We start from the raw sequence: 18,994 nt of genomic DNA, 5'->3' as shown, positions 1-18,994 counted from the left end.
ATAAAAGGCTTGAACTCTCAATAAGGTGAGAACTCATAACAAAAGGTGAGAACTCTCAATAAGGTGAGGAATCACAGTCAGGTGAGAACTCAATAGGGTGAAAACTCACGTAAGGTGAGAACTCAGTAAGGTGAGAACTCTCAATAAGGTGCGAACTCAACAAGGTCAGAACTCTCAGTAAAGTGAGAACTCTCAATTAGATGAGGACTCTCAATAAGGTGAGAACTCTCAAAAAAGTTGAGAACTCACAATAAAAGGTTAGAACTCTCAATAAGGTGAGAACTCTCAATAAGGTGAGGAATCACAGTCAGGTGAGAACTCAATAGGGTGAAAACTCACGTAAGGTGAGAACTCAGTAAGGTGAGAACTCTCAATAAGGTGCGAACTCAACAAGGTCAGAACTCTCAGTAAAGTGAGAACTCTCAATAAGGTGAGGACTCTCAATAAGGTGAGGACTCTCAATACGGTGAGAATTCTTAATAAAAGGTGAGAACTCTCAATAAGGTGAGAACTCTCAATAAGGTACGAACTCAACAAGGTCAGAACTCTCAGTAAAGTGAGAACTCTCAATTAGATGAGGACTCTCAATAAGGTGAGAACTCTCAAAAAAGTTGAGAACTCACAATAAAAGGCGTGAACTCTCAATAAGGTGAGAACTCAAGATGGTGAGAACTCTCAATTATGTGAGATCTCGCAATAAAGGTGATAACTCTCAATAAGGTGAGAACTCATAATAAAAGGTTAGAACTCTGATTAAGGTGAGAACTCTCAATCAGGCGAGGAATCTCAGTAAGGTGAGAACTCAATAGGGTGAAAACTCACAGTAAGGTGAGAACTCAGTAAGGTGAGAACTTCAATAAGGTGAGGACTCTCAATAGGGCGAGGTCTCTCAATAATTTGAGAACTCACAATAAGGTGATATCTCAAGAAGGTGAGAACTCTCAATTATGCGAGATCTCCCAATAAAGGCGAGAAGTCTCAATGAGGTGAGAACTCTTAAAAAAGGTGAGAACTCTCAATAAAAGGTGTGAAATCACAATAAGGTGAGAACTCTCAATAGGTTGAGGACTCTCAATAAGTTGAGAACTCACAATAAGGTGATAACTCAAGAAGGTGAGAACTCTCAATTATGCGAGATCTCCCAATAAAGGCGAGAACTCTCAATAAGGTGAGAACTCAAGATGGTGAGAACTCTCAATTATGCGAGATCTCCCAAGAAAAATCACAACTCTCAATAAAAGGTTTGATTTCTCAATAAGGTGAGAACTCTCAATCAGGGGTGAATTCAATGAGGTGAGAACTCTCAATATGGTGAGAACTCTCAATAAGGTGAGAACATTAAAGAAAAGGTGAGAGCTCAATCAGGTGGGATCTCTCAATAAGGTGAGAACTCAATAAGGTGAGAACTCTCAGTAAAAAGTGAGAACTCAATAAGATGAGATCTCTCAATAAGGTGAGAACGCTCAAGAAAAGGTGAGGACTCTCAATAAGGTGAGAACTCCCAATAAGGTGATAACACAAGAAGGTGGGAACTCTCAATTATGTGAGATCTCGCAATAAAGGTGAGGACTCTCAATAAGGTGAGAACTCATAACAAAAGGTGAGAACTCTCAATAAGGTGAGGAATCACAGTCAGGTGAGAACTCAATAGGGTGAAAACTCACGTAAGGTGAGAACTCAGTAAGGTGAGAACTCTCAATAAGGTGCGAACTCAACAAGGTCAGAACTCTCAGTAAAGTGAGAACTCTCAATAAGGTGAGGACTCTCAATAAGGTGAGGACTCTTAATAAGGTGAGAACTCAATGGGGTGAGAACTCACAGGAAGGTGAGAACTCAGAAAGGTGGGAACTCTCAATAAGTTGAGGACTCTCAATAAGGTGAGAACTCATAATAAAAGGTTAGAACTCTCAATAAGGTGAGAACTCAAGATGGTGAGAACTCTCAATTATGCGAGATCTCCCAAGAAAAATCAGAACTCTCAAAAAAAGTGAGAACTCTCAATAAAAGGTTTGATTTCTCAATAAGGTGAGAACTCTCAATCAGGGGTGAATTCAATGAGGTGAGAACTCTCAATATGGTGAGAACTCTCAATAAGGTGAGAACATTAAATTAAAGGTGAGAGCTCAATCAGGTGGGAACTCTCAATAAGGTGAGAACTCAATAAGGTGAGAACTCTCAGTAAAAAGTGAGAACTCAATAAGATGAGAACTCTCAATAAGGTGAGAACTCTCAATAAGTTGAGGACTCTCAATAAGGTGAGAACTCATAATAAAAGGTTAGAACTCTCAATAAGGTGAGAACTCAAGATGGTGAGAACTCTCAATTATGTGAGATCTCCCAATTAAGGTGAGAACTCTCAATAAGGTGAGAACTCTCAAAAAAGTTGAGAACTCACAATAAAAGGCTTGAACTCTCAATAAGGTGAGAACTCATAACAAAAGGTGAGAACGCTCAATAAGGTGAGGAATCACAGTCAGGTGAGAACTCAATAGGGTGAAAACTCACGTAAGGTGAGAACTCAGTAAGGTGAGAACTCTCAATAAGGTGCGAACTCAACAAGGTCAGAACTCTCAGTAAAGTGAGAACTCTCAATAAGGTGAGGACTCTCAATAAGGTGAGGACTCTCAATAAGGTGAGAACTCAATGGGGTGAGAACTCACAGGAAGGTGAGAACTCAGAAAGGTGGGAACTCTCAATAAGTTGAGGACTCTCAATAAGGTGAGAACTCATAATAAAAGGTTAGAACTCTCAATAAGGTGAGAACTCAAGATGGTGAGAACTCTCAATTATGCGAGATCTCCCAAGAAAAATCAGAACTCTCAAAAAAAGTGAGAACTCTCAATAAAAGGTTTGATTTCTCAATAAGGTGAGAACTCTCAATCAGGGGTGAATTCAATGAGGTGAGAACTCTCAATATGGTGAGAACTCTCAATAAGGTGAGAACATTAAATTAAAGGTGAGAGCTCAATCAGGTGGGAACTCTCAATAAGGTGAGAACTCAATAAGGTGAGAACTCTCAGTAAAAAGTGAGAACTCAATAAGATGAGAACTCTCAATAAGGTGAGAACTCTCAATAAGTTGAGGACTCTCAATAAGTTGAGAACTCATAATAAAAGGTTAGAACTCTCAATAAGGTGAGAACTCAAGATGGTGAGAACTCTCAATTATGTGAGATCTCCCAATTAAGGTGAGAACTCTCAATAAGGTGAGAACTCTCAAAAAAGTTGAGAACTCACAATAAAAGGCTTGAACTCTCAATAAGGTGAGAACTCATAACAAAAGGTGAGAACTCTCAATAAGGTGAGGAATCACAGTCAGGTGAGAACTCAATAGGGTGAAAACTCACGTAAGGTGAGAACTCAGTAAGGTGAGAACTCTCAATAAGGTGCGAACTCAACAAGGTCAGAACTCTCAGTAAAGTGAGAACTCTCAATTAGATGAGGACTCTCAATAAGGTGAGAACTCTCAAAAAAGTTGAGAACTCACAATAAAAGGTTAGAACTCTCAATAAGGTGAGAACTCTCAATAAGGTGAGGAATCACAGTCAGGTGAGAACTCAATAGGGTGAAAACTCACGTAAGGTGAGAACTCAGTAAGGTGAGAACTCTCAATAAGGTGCGAACTCAACAAGGTCAGAACTCTCAGTAAAGTGAGAACTCTCAATAAGGTGAGGACTCTCAATAAGGTGAGGACTCTCAATACGGTGAGAATTCTTAATAAAAGGTGAGAACTCTCAATAAGGTGAGAACTCTCAATAAGGTACGAACTCAACAAGGTCAGAACTCTCAGTAAAGTGAGAACTCTCAATTAGATGAGGACTCTCAATAAGGTGAGAACTCTCAAAAAAGTTGAGAACTCACAATAAAAGGCGTGAACTCTCAATAAGGTGAGAACTCAAGATGGTGAGAACTCTCAATTATGTGAGATCTCGCAATAAAGGTGATAACTCTCAATAAGGTGAGAACTCATAATAAAAGGTTAGAACTCTGATTAAGGTGAGAACTCTCAATCAGGCGAGGAATCTCAGTAAGGTGAGAACTCAATAGGGTGAAAACTCACAGTAAGGTGAGAACTCAGTAAGGTGAGAACTTCAATAAGGTGAGGACTCTCAATAGGGCGAGGTCTCTCAATAATTTGAGAACTCACAATAAGGTGATATCTCAAGAAGGTGAGAACTCTCAATTATGCGAGATCTCCCAATAAAGGCGAGAACTCTCAATAAAGTGAGAACTCACAAGAAAAGGTGAGAACTCTCAATAAGTTGAGAACTCTCAATAAGGTGATAACTCAAGAAGGTAGGAACTCTCAATTATGTGAGATCTCTCAATGAATGTGAGGAATCTCAATCAGGTGAAAACTGTCAAAAAAGGTGAGAACTCTCAAAAAAAGGTGTGAAATCTCAATAAGGTGAGAACTCTCAATAAGTTGAGGACTCTCAATAAGGTGAGAACTCATAATAAAAGGTTAGAACTCTCAATAAGGTGAGAACTCAAGATGGTGAGAACTCTCAATTATGTGAGATCTCCCAATTAAGGTGAGAACTCTCAATAAGGTGAGAACTCTCAAAAAAGTTGAGAACTCACAATAAAAGGCTTGAACTCTCAATAAGGTGAGAACTCATAACAAAAGGTGAGAACTCTCAATAAGGTGAGGAATCACAGTCAGGTGAGAACTCAATAGGGTGAAAACTCACGTAAGGTGAGAACTCAGTAAGGTGAGAACTCTCAATAAGGTGCGAACTCAACAAGGTCAGAACTCTCAGTAAAGTGAGAACTCTCAATAAGGTGAGGACTCTCAATAAGGTGAGGACTCTTAATAAGGTGAGAACTCAATGGGGTGAGAACTCACAGGAAGGTGAGAACTCAGAAAGGTGGGAACTCTCAATAAGTTGAGGACTCTCAATAAGGTGAGAACTCATAATAAAAGGTTAGAACTCTCAATAAGGTGAGAACTCAAGATGGTGAGAACTCTCAATTATGCGAGATCTCCCAAGAAAAATCAGAACTCTCAAAAAAAGTGAGAACTCTCAATAAAAGGTTTGATTTCTCAATAAGGTGAGAACTCTCAATCAGGGGTGAATTCAATGAGGTGAGAACTCTCAATATGGTGAGAACTCTCAATAAGGTGAGAACATTAAATTAAAGGTGAGAGCTCAATCAGGTGGGAACTCTCAATAAGGTGAGAACTCAATAAGGTGAGAACTCTCAGTAAAAAGTGAGAACTCAATAAGATGAGAACTCTCAATAAGGTGAGAACTCTCAATAAGTTGAGGACTCTCAATAAGGTGAGAACTCATAATAAAAGGTTAGAACTCTCAATAAGGTGAGAACTCAAGATGGTGAGAACTCTCAATTATGTGAGATCTCCCAATTAAGGTGAGAACTCTCAATAAGGTGAGAACTCTCAAAAAAGTTGAGAACTCACAATAAAAGGCTTGAACTCTCAATAAGGTGAGAACTCATAACAAAAGGTGAGAACGCTCAATAAGGTGAGGAATCACAGTCAGGTGAGAACTCAATAGGGTGAAAACTCACGTAAGGTGAGAACTCAGTAAGGTGAGAACTCTCAATAAGGTGCGAACTCAACAAGGTCAGAACTCTCAGTAAAGTGAGAACTCTCAATAAGGTGAGGACTCTCAATAAGGTGAGGACTCTCAATAAGGTGAGAACTCAATGGGGTGAGAACTCACAGGAAGGTGAGAACTCAGAAAGGTGGGAACTCTCAATAAGTTGAGGACTCTCAATAAGGTGAGAACTCATAATAAAAGGTTAGAACTCTCAATAAGGTGAGAACTCAAGATGGTGAGAACTCTCAATTATGCGAGATCTCCCAAGAAAAATCAGAACTCTCAAAAAAAGTGAGAACTCTCAATAAAAGGTTTGATTTCTCAATATGGTGAGAACTCTCAATAAGGTGAGAACATTAAATTAAAGGTGAGAGCTCAATCAGGTGGGAACTCTCAATAAGGTGAGAACTCAATAAGGTGAGAACTCTCAGTAAAAAGTGAGAACTCAATAAGATGAGAACTCTCAATAAGGTGAGAACTCTCAATAAGTTGAGGACTCTCAATAAGTTGAGAACTCATAATAAAAGGTTAGAACTCTCAATAAGGTGAGAACTCAAGATGGTGAGAACTCTCAATTATGTGAGATCTCCCAATTAAGGTGAGAACTCTCAATAAGGTGAGAACTCTCAAAAAAGTTGAGAACTCACAATAAAAGGCTTGAACTCTCAATAAGGTGAGAACTCATAACAAAAGGTGAGAACTCTCAATAAGGTGAGGAATCACAGTCAGGTGAGAACTCAATAGGGTGAAAACTCACGTAAGGTGAGAACTCAGTAAGGTGAGAACTCTCAATAAGGTGCGAACTCAACAAGGTCAGAACTCTCAGTAAAGTGAGAACTCTCAATTAGATGAGGACTCTCAATAAGGTGAGAACTCTCAAAAAAGTTGAGAACTCACAATAAAAGGTTAGAACTCTCAATAAGGTGAGAACTCTCAATAAGGTGAGGAATCACAGTCAGGTGAGAACTCAATAGGGTGAAAACTCACGTAAGGTGAGAACTCAGTAAGGTGAGAACTCTCAATAAGGTGCGAACTCAACAAGGTCAGAACTCTCAGTAAAGTGAGAACTCTCAATAAGGTGAGGACTCTCAATAAGGTGAGGACTCTCAATACGGTGAGAATTCTTAATAAAAGGTGAGAACTCTCAATAAGGTGAGAACTCTCAATAAGGTACGAACTCAACAAGGTCAGAACTCTCAGTAAAGTGAGAACTCTCAATTAGATGAGGACTCTCAATAAGGTGAGAACTCTCAAAAAAGTTGAGAACTCACAATAAAAGGCGTGAACTCTCAATAAGGTGAGAACTCAAGATGGTGAGAACTCTCAATTATGTGAGATCTCGCAATAAAGGTGATAACTCTCAATAAGGTGAGAACTCATAATAAAAGGTTAGAACTCTGATTAAGGTGAGAACTCTCAATCAGGCGAGGAATCTCAGTAAGGTGAGAACTCAATAGGGTGAAAACTCACAGTAAGGTGAGAACTCAGTAAGGTGAGAACTTCAATAAGGTGAGGACTCTCAATAGGGCGAGGTCTCTCAATAATTTGAGAACTCACAATAAGGTGATATCTCAAGAAGGTGAGAACTCTCAATTATGCGAGATCTCCCAATAAAGGCGAGAAGTCTCAATGAGGTGAGAACTCTTAAAAAAGGTGAGAACTCTCAATAAAAGGTGTGAAATCACAATAAGGTGAGAACTCTCAATAGGTTGAGGACTCTCAATAAGTTGAGAACTCACAATAAGGTGATAACTCAAGAAGGTGAGAACTCTCAATTATGCGAGATCTCCCAATAAAGGCGAGAACTCTCAATAAGGTGAGAACTCAAGATGGTGAGAACTCTCAATTATGCGAGATCTCCCAGGAAAAATCACAACTCTCAATAAAAGGTTTGATTTCTCAATAAGGTGAGAACTCTCAATCAGGGGTGAATTCAATGAGGTGAGAACTCTCAATATGGTGAGAACTCTCAATAAGGTGAGAACATTAAAGAAAAGGTGAGAGCTCAATCAGGTGGGATCTCTCAATAAGGTGAGAACTCAATAAGGTGAGAACTCTCAGTAAAAAGTGAGAACTCAATAAGATGAGATCTCTCAATAAGGTGAGAACGCTCAAGAAAAGGTGAGGACTCTCAATAAGGTGAGAACTCCCAATAAGGTGATAACACAAGAAGGTGGGAACTCTCAATTATGTGAGATCTCGCAATAAAGGTGAGGACTCTCAATAAGGTGAGAACTGTCAAAAAGGGTGAGAACTCTCAATAAAAGGTGTGAAATCTCAATAAGGTGAGAACTCTCAATAAGGTGAGAACTCTCAATAAAAGGTGTGAACTCTCCATAAGGTGAGAACTCTAAATAAGGGTTGAATTCAAAGAGGTGAGAACTCTCAATAAAGTGAGAACTCACAAGAAAAGGTGAGAACTCTCAATAAGTTGAGAACTCTCAATAAGGTGATAACTCAAGAAGATAGGAACTCTCAATTATGTGAGATCTCTCAATAAAGGTGAGGAATCTCAATCAGGTGAAAACTGTCAAAAAAGGTGAGAACTCTCAATAAAAGGTGTGAAATCTCAATAAGGTGAGAACTCTCAATAAGTTGAGGACTCTCAATAAGGTGAGAACTCATAATAAAAGGTTAGAACTCTCAATAAGATGAGAACTCAAGATGGTGAGAACTCTCAATTATGTGAGATCTCCCAATTAAGGTGAGAACTCTCAATAAGGTGAGAACTCTCAAAAAAGTTGAGAACTCACAATAAAAGGCGTGAACTCTCAATAAGGTGAGAACTCATAATAAAAGGTTAGAACTCTCAATAAGGTGAGAACTCTCAATGAGGTGAGGAATCACAGTCAGGTGAGAACCCAATAGGGTGAAAACTCACGTAAGGTGAGACCTCAGTCAGGTGAGAACTCTCAATAAGGTGCAAACTCAACAAGGTCAGAACTCTGAGTGAAGTGAGAACTCTCAATAAGGTGAGGACTCTCAATAAGGTGCGAACTCAACAAGGTCAGAACTCTCGGTAAAGTGAGATCTCTCAATAAGGTGAGGACTCTCAATAAGTTGAGAACTCTCAATAAGGTGAGAACTCAAGAAGGTGAGAACTCTTAATTATGTGAGATCTCCCAAAAAGGTGAGAACTCTCAATATGCTGAGAACTCTCAAAAAAGGTGAGAACTCTCAATAAAAGGTGTGATTTCTCAATAAGGTGAGAACTCTCAATCAGGGGTGAATTCAATGAGGTGAGAACTCTCAATAAAGTGAGCACTCTCAAGAAAAGGTGCGAACTCTCCATAAGTTGAGAACTCTCAAGAAAAGGTAAGAACTCTCAATAAGGTCAGAACTCAATAAAGTGAGAACTCTCAATATGGTGAGGACTCTCAATATGGTGATAACTCTCAATAAGGTGGGAACATTAAATAAAAGGTGAGAACTCAATAAGGTGGGATATCTCAATAAGGTGAGAGCTCAATAAGGACAGATCTCTCAATAAAGTGAGAACTCTCAATATGGTGAGGTCACTCAATAAGTTGTGAACTCTCAATAAGATGAGAACTCTCAATAAGGTGAGAACTCTCAATAAGGTGAGGAATCACAGTCAGGTGAGAACTCAATAGGGTGAAAACTCACGTAAGGTGAGAACTCAGTCAGGTGAGAACTCTCAATAAGGTGCGAACTCAACAAGGTCAGAGCTCTCAGTAAAGTGAGAACTCTCAATAAGGTGAGGACTCTCAATAAGGTGAGGACTCTCAATAAGGTGAGAATTCTTAATAAAAGGTGAGAACTCTCAATAAGGTGAGAACTCTGAATAAGTTGAGACCTCTCAAGAAGTTGAGAACTCATAACAAAAATTTAGAACTCACAATAAGGTGAGGACTCTCAATAAGGTGAGGACTCTCAATAAGGTGAGGACTCTCAATAAGGTGAGAACTCAATGGGATGAGAACTCACAGGAAGGTGAGAACAAAGAAAGGTGAGAACTCTCAATAAGGTACGAACTCAACAAGGTCAGAACTCTCAGGAAAGTGAGAACTCTCAATTAGATGAGGACTCTCAATAAGGTGAGAACTCTCAAAAAAGTTGAGAACTCACAATAAAAGGTTAGAACTCTCAATAAGGTGAGAACTCTCAATAAGGTGAGGAATCACAGTCAGGTGAGAACTCAATAGGGTGAAAACTCACGTAAGGTGAGAACTCAGTAAGGTGAGAACTCTCAATAAGGTGCGAACTCAACAAGGTCAGAACTCTCAGTAAAGTGAGAACTCTCAATAAGGTGAGGACTCTCAATAAGGTGAGAATTCTTAATAAAAGGTGAGAACTCTCAATAAGGTGAGAACTCTGAATAAGTTGAGACCTCTCAAGAAGTTGAGAACTCATAATAAAAATTTAGAACTCACAATAAGGTGAGGACTCTCAATAAGGTGAGGACTCTCAATAAGGTGAGAACTCAATGGGATGAGAACTCACAGGAAGGTGAGAACAAAGAAAGGTGAGAACTCTCAATAAGGTACGAACTCAACAAGGTCAGAACTCTCAGGAAAGTGAGAACTCTCAATTAGATGAGGACTCTCAATAAGGTGAGAACTCTCAAAAAAGTTGAGAACTCACAATAAAAGGTTAGAACTCTCAATAAGGTGAGAACTCTCAATAAGGTGAGGAATCACATTCAGGTGAGAACTCAATAGGGTGAAAACTCACGTAAGGTGAGAACTCAGTAAGGTGAGAACTCTCAATAAGGTGCGAACTCAACAAGGTCAGAACTCTCAGTAAAGTGAGAACTCTCAATAAGGTGAGGACTCTCAATAAGGTGAGAATTCTTAATAAAAGGTGAGAACTCTCAATAAGGTGAGAACTCTGAATAAGTTGAGACCTCTCAAGAAGTTGAGAACTCATAATAAAAATTTAGAACTCACAATAAGGTGAGGACTCTCAATAAGGTGAGGACTCTCAATAAGGTGAGAACTCAATGGGGTGAGAACTCACAGGAAGGTGAGAACTCAGAAAGGTGAGAACTCTCAATAAGGTATGAACTCAACAAGGTCATAACTCTCAGTAAAGTGAGAACTCTCAATTAGATGAGGACTCTCAATAAGGTGAGAACTCTCAAAAAAGTTGAGAACTCACAATAAAAGGTTAGAACTCTCAATAAGGTGAGAACTCTCAATTATGCGAGATCTCCCAAGAAAAATCAGAACTCTCAAAAAAAGTGAGAACTCTCAATAAAAGGTCTGAAATCTCAATAAGGTGAGAACTCTCAATCAGGGGTGAATTCAATGAGGTGAGAACTCTCAATATGGTGAGAACTCTCAATAAGGTGAGAACATTAAATAAAAGGTGAGAGCTCAATCAAGTGGGAACTCTCAATAAGGTGAGATCTCATAATAAAAGGTTAGAACTCTCAATAAGGTGAGAACTCTCAATGAGGTGAGGAATCACAGTCAGGTGAGAACCCAATAGGGTGAAAACTCACGTAAGGTGAGACCTCAGTCAGATGAGAACTCTCAATAAGGTGCGAACTCAACAAGGTCAGAACTCTGAGTGAAGTGAGAACTCTCAATAAGGTGAGGACTCTCAATAAGGTGCGAACTCAACAAGGTCAGAACTCTCGGTAAAGTGAGATCTCTCAATAAGGTGAGGACTCTCAATAAGTTGAGAACTCTCAATAAGGTGATAACTCAAGAAGGTGAGAACTCTTAATTATGTGAGATCTCCCAAGAAAGGTGAGAACTCTCAATATGCTGAGAACTCTCAAAAAAGGTGAGAACTCTCAATAAAAGGTGTGATTTCTCAATAAGGTGAGAACTCTCAATCAGGGGTGAATTCAATGAGGTGAGAACTCTCAATAAAGTGAGCACTCTCAAGAAAAGGTGCGAACTCTCCATAAGTTGAGAACTCTCAAGAAAAGGTAAGAACTCTCAATAAGGTCAGAACTCTCAATAAAGTGAGAACTCTCAATATGGTGAGGACTCTCAATATGGTGATAACTCTCAATAAGGTGGGAACATTAAATAAAAGGTGAGAACTCAATAAGGTGGGATATCTCAATAAGGTGAGAGCTCAATAAGGACAGATCTCTCAATAAAGTGAGAACTCTCAATATGGTGAGGTCACTCAATAAGTTGTGAACTCTCAATAAGATGAGAACTCTCAATAATTTGAGAACTCTCAATAAGGTGAGGAATCACAGTCAGGTGAGAACTCAATAGGGTGAAAACTCACGTAAGGTGAGAACTCAGTCAGGTGAGAACTCTCAATAAGGTGCGAACTCAACAAGGTCAGAGCTCTCAGTAAAGTGAGAACTCTCAATAAGTTGAGAACTCTCAATAAGGTGATAACTCAAGAAGGTAGGAACTCTCAATTATGTGAGATCTCTCAATAAAGGTGAGGAATCTCAATCAGGTGAAAACTGTCAAAAAAGGTGAGAACTCTCAATAAAAGGTGTGAAATCTCAATAAGGTGAGAACTCTCAATAAGTTGAGGACTCTCAATAAGGTGAGAACTCATAATAAAAGGTTAGAACTCTCAATAAGGTGAGAACTCAAGATGGTGAGAACTCTCAATTATGTGAGATCTCCCAATTAAAGTGAGAACTCTAAATAAGGTGAGAACTCTCAAAAAAGTTGAGAACTCACAATAAAAGGCGTGAACTCTCAATAAGGTGAGAACTCATAATACAAGGTTAGAACTATCAATAAGGTGAGAACTCTCAATGAGGTGAGGAATCACAGTCAGGTGAGAACTCAATAGGAGGAAAACTGACAGTAAGGTGCCAACTCAGTAAAGTGAGAACTCTAAATAAGGTGCGAACTCAACAAGGTCAGAACTCTCAGTAAAGTGAGAACTCTCAGTAAAGTGAGATCTCTCAATAAGGTGTGGTCTCTCAATAAGTTGAGAACTCTCAATAAGGTGATAACTGAAGAAGGTGAGAACTCTTAATTATGTGAGATCTCCCAAGAAAGGTGAGAACTCTCAATAAGGTGAGAACTCTCAAAAAAGATCAGAACTCTCAATAAAAGGTGTTATTTCTCAATATGGTGAGAACTCTCAATGAGGGGTGAATTCAATGAGGTGAGAACTCTCAATAAAGTGAGAACTCTCAAGAAAAGGTGAGAACTCTCAATAAGGTGAGAACTCTCAAAAAAAGGTGCGAACTCTCAATAAGGTGAGAACTCTCAATAAGGTCAGAACTCTCAATAAAGTGAGAACTCTCAATATGGTGAGGACTCTCAATATGGTGAGAACGTTCAATAAGTTGAGGACTCTCAATAAGGTGAGAAATCATAATAAAAGTTAAGAACTCTCAATAAGGTGAGAACTCTCAATAAGGTGAGGACTCTCAATAAGTTGATAACTCAATAGGGTGAGAAATCACAGTAAGGTGAGAACTCAATAAGGTGAGAACTCTCAATAAGGTGAGGGCTCTCAATAAGTCGAGAACTCTCAATAAGGAGATAACTCAAGAAGGTGAGAACTCTCAATTATGTGAGATCTCCCAATAAAGGCGAGAACTCTCAATAAGGTGAGAACTCTCAATAAGGTGAGGGCTCTCAATAAGTCGAGAACTCTCAATAAGGAGATAACTCAAGAAGGTGAGAACTCTCAATTATGTGAGATCTCCCAATAAAGGCGAGAACTCTCAATAAGGTGAGAACTCTTAAAAAAGGTGAGAACTCGCAGTAAAAGGTGTGAACTCACAATAAAAGGTGTGAACTCTTAATAAGGTGAGAACTCTAAATAAGGGGTGAATTCAATGAGGTGAGAACTCTCAATACAGTGAGAACTCTCAAGAAAAGGTGAGAACTCCCAATAAGGTGAGAACTCTCAATAAGGTGAGAACTCAATAAGTGAGAACTCTCAAGAAAAGGTGAGAACTCTCAATAAGGTGAGAACATTAAATAAAAGCTGAGAACCCAATAAGGTGGGATATCTCAGTAAGGTGAGGACTCTCAATAAAGTGAGAACTCTGAATAAGGTGAGAACTCTGAATAAGGTGAGAACTCTAAATAAGGGGTGAATTCAATGAGGTGAGAACTCTCAATAAAGTGAGAACTCTCAAGAAAAGGTGAGAACTCCCAATAAGGTGAGAACTCTCAATAAGGTGAGAACTCAATAAGTGAGAACTCTCAAGAAAAGGTGAGAACTCTCAATAAGGTGAGAACATTAAATAAAAGATGAGAACTGAATAAGGTGGGATATCTCAATAAGGTGAGGACTCTCAATAAAGTGAGAACTCTCAATAAGGTGAGAACTCTGAATAAGGTGAGGAATCACAGTCAGGTGAGAACTCAATAGGTTCAAAACTCCCAGTAAGGTGAGAACTCAGTAAGGTGAGAACTCTCAATAAGGTGAAAACTCAACAAAGTCAGAACTCTCAGTAAAGTGAGAACTCTCAATGAGGTGAGGTCTCTCAATAAGTTGAGAACTCTCAATAAGGTGATAACTCAAGACGGTGAGAACTCTTAATTATGTGATATCTCCCAAGAAAGGTGAGAACTCTCAATAAGGTGAGAACTCTCAAAAAAAGGTGAGAACTCTCAATAAAAGGTGTTATTTCTCAATAAGGTGAGAACGCTCAATTAGGTGTGAATTCAATGAGGTGAGAACTCTCAATAAAGTGAGAACTCTCAAGAAAAGTTGAGAACTCGTAATAAGGTGAGAACTCAATAATGTCAGAACTCTCAATAAAGTGAGAACTCTCAATATGGTGAGGACTCTCAATATGGTGAGAACGCTCAATAAGGTGAGAACTCTCAATAAGGCGAGGACTCTCAGTAAGGTGAGGACTCTCAATAAGTTGAGAACTCTCAATGAGGAGATAACTCAAGAAGGTGAGAAATCTCAATTATGTGAGAACTCCCAATAAAGGCGAGAACTCTCAATAAGGTGAGAATTCTCAAAAAAGGTGAGAACTCTCAGTGAAAGGCGTGAACTCTCAGTAAAAGGTGTGAACTCTTAATAAGGTGAGAACTCTAAACAAGGGGTTAATTCAATGAGGCGAGAACTCTCAATAAAGTGAGAACTCTCAAGAAAAGGTGAGAACTCCCAATAAGGTGAGAACATTAAATAAAAGGTGAGAACTAAATAAGGTGGAATATCTCAATAAGGTGAGAACTCAAAAAGGACAGATCTCTCAATAAAGTGAGAACTCTCAATAAGGTGATTACTCTTAATAAGGTGAGAACTCTCACTATGGTGAGAACTCTCAATATGTTGAGAACTCAATAAAGTGGGAACTCTCAATATGGTGTGAAATCAATAAGGTGAGAACTCTCAGTAAAAGTGAGAACTCAATAAGGTGAGGTCTCTCAATAAAGTGAGAATTCGCAAGTAAAGATGAGAACTCTCTATAAGGTGCAAACTCAACAAGGTCAGAACTCTCAGTAAAGTGAGAACTCTCAATAAGGTGAGGACTCTCAATAAGGTGTTGACTCTCAATAAGTTGAAAATTCTCAATAAGGTGATAACTCAAGAAGGTGAGAACTCTCAATTATGTGTGATCTCCCAATAAAGGTGAGAAATCTCAATATGGTGAGAACTCTCAAAAAAGGTGAGAACTCTCAATAAAAGGTGTGAACTCTCAATAAGGTCAGAACTCTCAATAAATTGAGAACTCATAATAAAAGGTTAGAACTCTCAATAAGGTGAGGACTCTGAATAAAGCGAGAACTCTCAATAAGTTGAGGACTCTCAATAAGGTGAGAACTCAAGATGGTGAGAACTCTCAATTATGTGAGATCTCCCAATTAAAGTGAGAACTCTCAATAAGGTGAGAACTCTCAAAAAAGTTGAGAACTCACAATAAAAGGTGTGAACTCTCAATAAGGTGAGAACTCATAATACAAGGTTAGAACTATCAATAAGGTGAGAACTCTCAATAAGGTGAGGAATCACAGTCAGGTGAGAACTTAATAGGAGGAAAACTGACAGTAAGGTGAGAACTCAGTAAGGTGCGAACTCAATAAGGTCAGAACTCTCAGTAAAGTGAGAACTCTCAGTAAAGTGAGATCTCTCAATAAGGTGTGGTCTCTCAATAAGTTGAGAACTCTCAATAAGTTGAGAACTCTCAATAAGGTGATAACTGAAGAAGGTGAGAACTCTTAATTATGTGAGATCTCCCAAGAAAGGTGAGAACTCTCAATAAGGTGAGAACTCTCAAAAAAGATCAGAACTCTCAATAAAAGGTGTGATTTCTCAATATGGTGAGAACTCTCAATAAGGGGTGAATTCAATGAGGTGAGAACTCTCAATAAAGTGAGAACTCTCAAGAAAAGGTGAGAACTCACAATAAGGTGAGAACTCTCAATAAGGTCAGAACTCTCAATAAAGTGAGAACTCTCAATATGGTGAGGACTCTCAATATGGTGAGAACGTTCAATAAGTTGAGGACTCTCAATAAGGTGAGAAATCATAATAAAAGTTAAGAACTCTCAATAAGGTGAGAACTCTCAATAAGGTGAGAACTCTCAATAAGTTGATAACTCAATAGGGTGAGAAATCACAGTAAGGTGAGAACTCAATAAGGTGAGAACTCTCAATAAGGTGAGGGCTCTCAATAAGTTGAGAACTCTCAATAAGGAGATAACTCAAGAAGGTGAGAACTCTCAATTATGTGAGATCTCCCAATAAAGGCGAGAACTCTCAATAAAGTGAGCACTCTCAAGAAAAGGTGCGAACTCTCCATAAGTTGAGAACTCTCAAGAAAAGGTAAGAACTCTCAATAAGGTCAGAACTCTCAATAAAGTGAGAACTCTCAATATGGTGAGGACTCTCAATATGGTGATAACTCTCAATAAGGTGGGAACATTAAATAAAAGGTGAGAACTCAATAAGGTGGGATATCTCAATAAGGTGAGAGCTCAATAAGGACAGATCTCTCAATAAAGTGAGAACTCTCAATATGGTGAGGTCACTCAATAAGTTGTGAACTCTCAATAAGATGAGAACTCTCAATAAGGTGAGAACTCTCAATAAGGTGAGGAATCACAGTCAGGTGAGAACTCAATAGGGTGAAAACTCACGTAAGGTGAGAACTCAGTCAGGTGAGAACTCTCAATAAGGTGCGAACTCAACAAGGTCAGAGCTCTCAGTAAAGTGAGAACTCTCAATAAGGTGAGGACTCTCAATAAGTTGAGAACTCTCAATAAGGTGATAACTCAAGAAGGTGAGAACTCTTAATTATGTGAGATCTCCCAAGAAAGGTGAGAACTCTCAATATGCTGAGAACTCTCAAAAAAGGTGAGAACTCTCAATAAAAGGTGTGATTTCTCAATAAGGTGAGAACTCTCAATCAGGGGTGAATTCAATGAGGTGAGAACTCTCAATAAAGTGAGCACTCTCAAGAAAAGGTGCGAACTCTCCATAAGTTGAGAACTCTCAAGAAAAGGTAAGAACTCTCAATAAGGTCAGAACTCTCAATAAAGTGAGAACTCTCAATATGGTGAGGACTCTCAATATAGTGATAACTCTCAAAAAGGTGGGAACATTAAATAAAAGGTGAGAACTCAATAAGATGGGATATCTCAATAAGGTGAGAGCTCAATAAGGACAGATCTCTCAATAAAGTGAGAACTCTCAATATGGTGAGGTCACTCAATAAGTTGTGAACTCTCAATAAGATGAGAACTCTCAATAAGGTGAGAACTCTCAATAAGGTGAGGAATCACAGTCAGGTGAGAACTCAATAGGGTGAAAACTCACGTAAGGTGAGAACTCAGTCAGGTGAGAACTCTCAATAAGGTGCGAACTCAACAAGGTCAGAGCTCTCAGTAAAGTGAGAACTCTCAATAAGTTGAGAACTCTCAATAAGGTGATAACTCAAGAAGGTAGGAACTCTCAATTATGTGAGATCTCTCAATAAAGGTGAGGAATCTCAATCAGGTGAAAACTGTCAAAAAAGGTGAGAACGCTCAATAAAAGGTGTGAAATCTCAATAAGGTGAGGACTCTCAATAAGGTGAGGACTCTCAATACGGTGAGAACTCAATGGGGTGAGAACTCACAGGAAGGTGAGAACTCAGAAAGGTGAGAACTCTCAATAAGGTACGAACTCAACAAGGTCAGAACTCTCAGTAAAGTGAGAAATCTCAATAAGTTGAGAACTCTCAATAAGGTGATAACTCAAGAAGGTAGGAACTCTCAATTATGTGAGATCTCTCAATAAAGGTGAGGAATCTCAATCAGGTGAAAACTGTCAAAAAAGGTGAGAACTCTCAATAAAAGGTGTGAAATCTCAATAAGGTGAGAACTCTCAATAAGTTGAGGACTCTCAATAAGGTGAGAACTCATAATAAAAGGTTAGAACTCTCAATAAGGTGAGAACTCAAGATGGTGAGAACTCTCAATTATGTGAGATCTCCCAATTAAAGTGAGAACTCTAAATAAGGTGAGAACTCTCAAAAAAGTTGAGAACTCACAATAAAAGGCGTGAACTCTCAATAAGGTGAGAACTCATAATACAAGGTTAGAACTATCAATAAGGTGAGAACTCTCAATGAGGTGAGGAATCACAGTCAGGTGAGAACTCAATAGGAGGAAAACTGACAGTAAGGTGCCAACTCAGTAAAGTGAGAACTCTAAATAAGGTGCGAACTCAACAAGGTCAGAACTCTCAGTAAAGTGAGAACTCTCAGTAAAGTGAGATCTCTCAATAAGGTGTGGTCTCTCAATAAGTTGAGAACTCTCAATAAGGTGATAACTGAAGAAGGTGAGAACTCTTAATTATGTGAGATCTCCCAAGAAAGGTGAGAACTCTCAATAAGGTGAGAACTCTCAAAAAAGATCAGAACTCTCAATAAAAGGTGTTATTTCTCAATATGGTGAGAACTCTCAATGAGGGGTGAATTCAATGAGGTGAGAACTCTCAATAAAGTGAGAACTCTCAAGAAAAGGTGAGAACTCTCAATAAGGTGAGAACTCTCAAAAAAAGGTGCGAACTCTCAATAAGGTGAGAACTCTCAATAAGGTCAGAACTCTCAATAAAGTGAGAACTCTCAATATGGTGAGGACTCTCAATATGGTGAGAACGTTCAATAAGTTGAGGACTCTCAATAAGGTGAGAAATCATAATAAAAGTTAAGAACTCTCAATAAGGTGAGAACTCTCAATAAGGTGAGGACTCTCAATAAGTTGATAACTCAATAGGGTGAGAAATCACAGTAAGGTGAGAACTCAATAAGGTGAGAACTCTCAATAAGGTGAGGGCTCTCAATAAGTCGAGAACTCTCAATAAGGAGATAACTCAAGAAGGTGAGAACTCTCAATTATGTGAGATCTCCCAATAAAGGCGAGAACTCTCAATAAGGTGAGAACTCTCAATAAGGTGAGGGCTCTCAATAAGTCGAGAACTCTCAATAAGGAGTTAACTCAAGAAGGTGAGAACTCTCAATTATGTGAGATCTCCCAATAAAGGCGAGAACTCTCAATAAGGTGAGAA

The sequence above is a fragment of the Hemiscyllium ocellatum genome, chromosome 45 (genome assembly GCF_020745735.1).
Source record: "Hemiscyllium ocellatum isolate sHemOce1 chromosome 45, sHemOce1.pat.X.cur, whole genome shotgun sequence".
Lineage (NCBI taxonomy): Eukaryota > Metazoa > Chordata > Chondrichthyes > Orectolobiformes > Hemiscylliidae > Hemiscyllium > Hemiscyllium ocellatum.
This window is presented reverse-complemented; position numbering follows the sequence as displayed.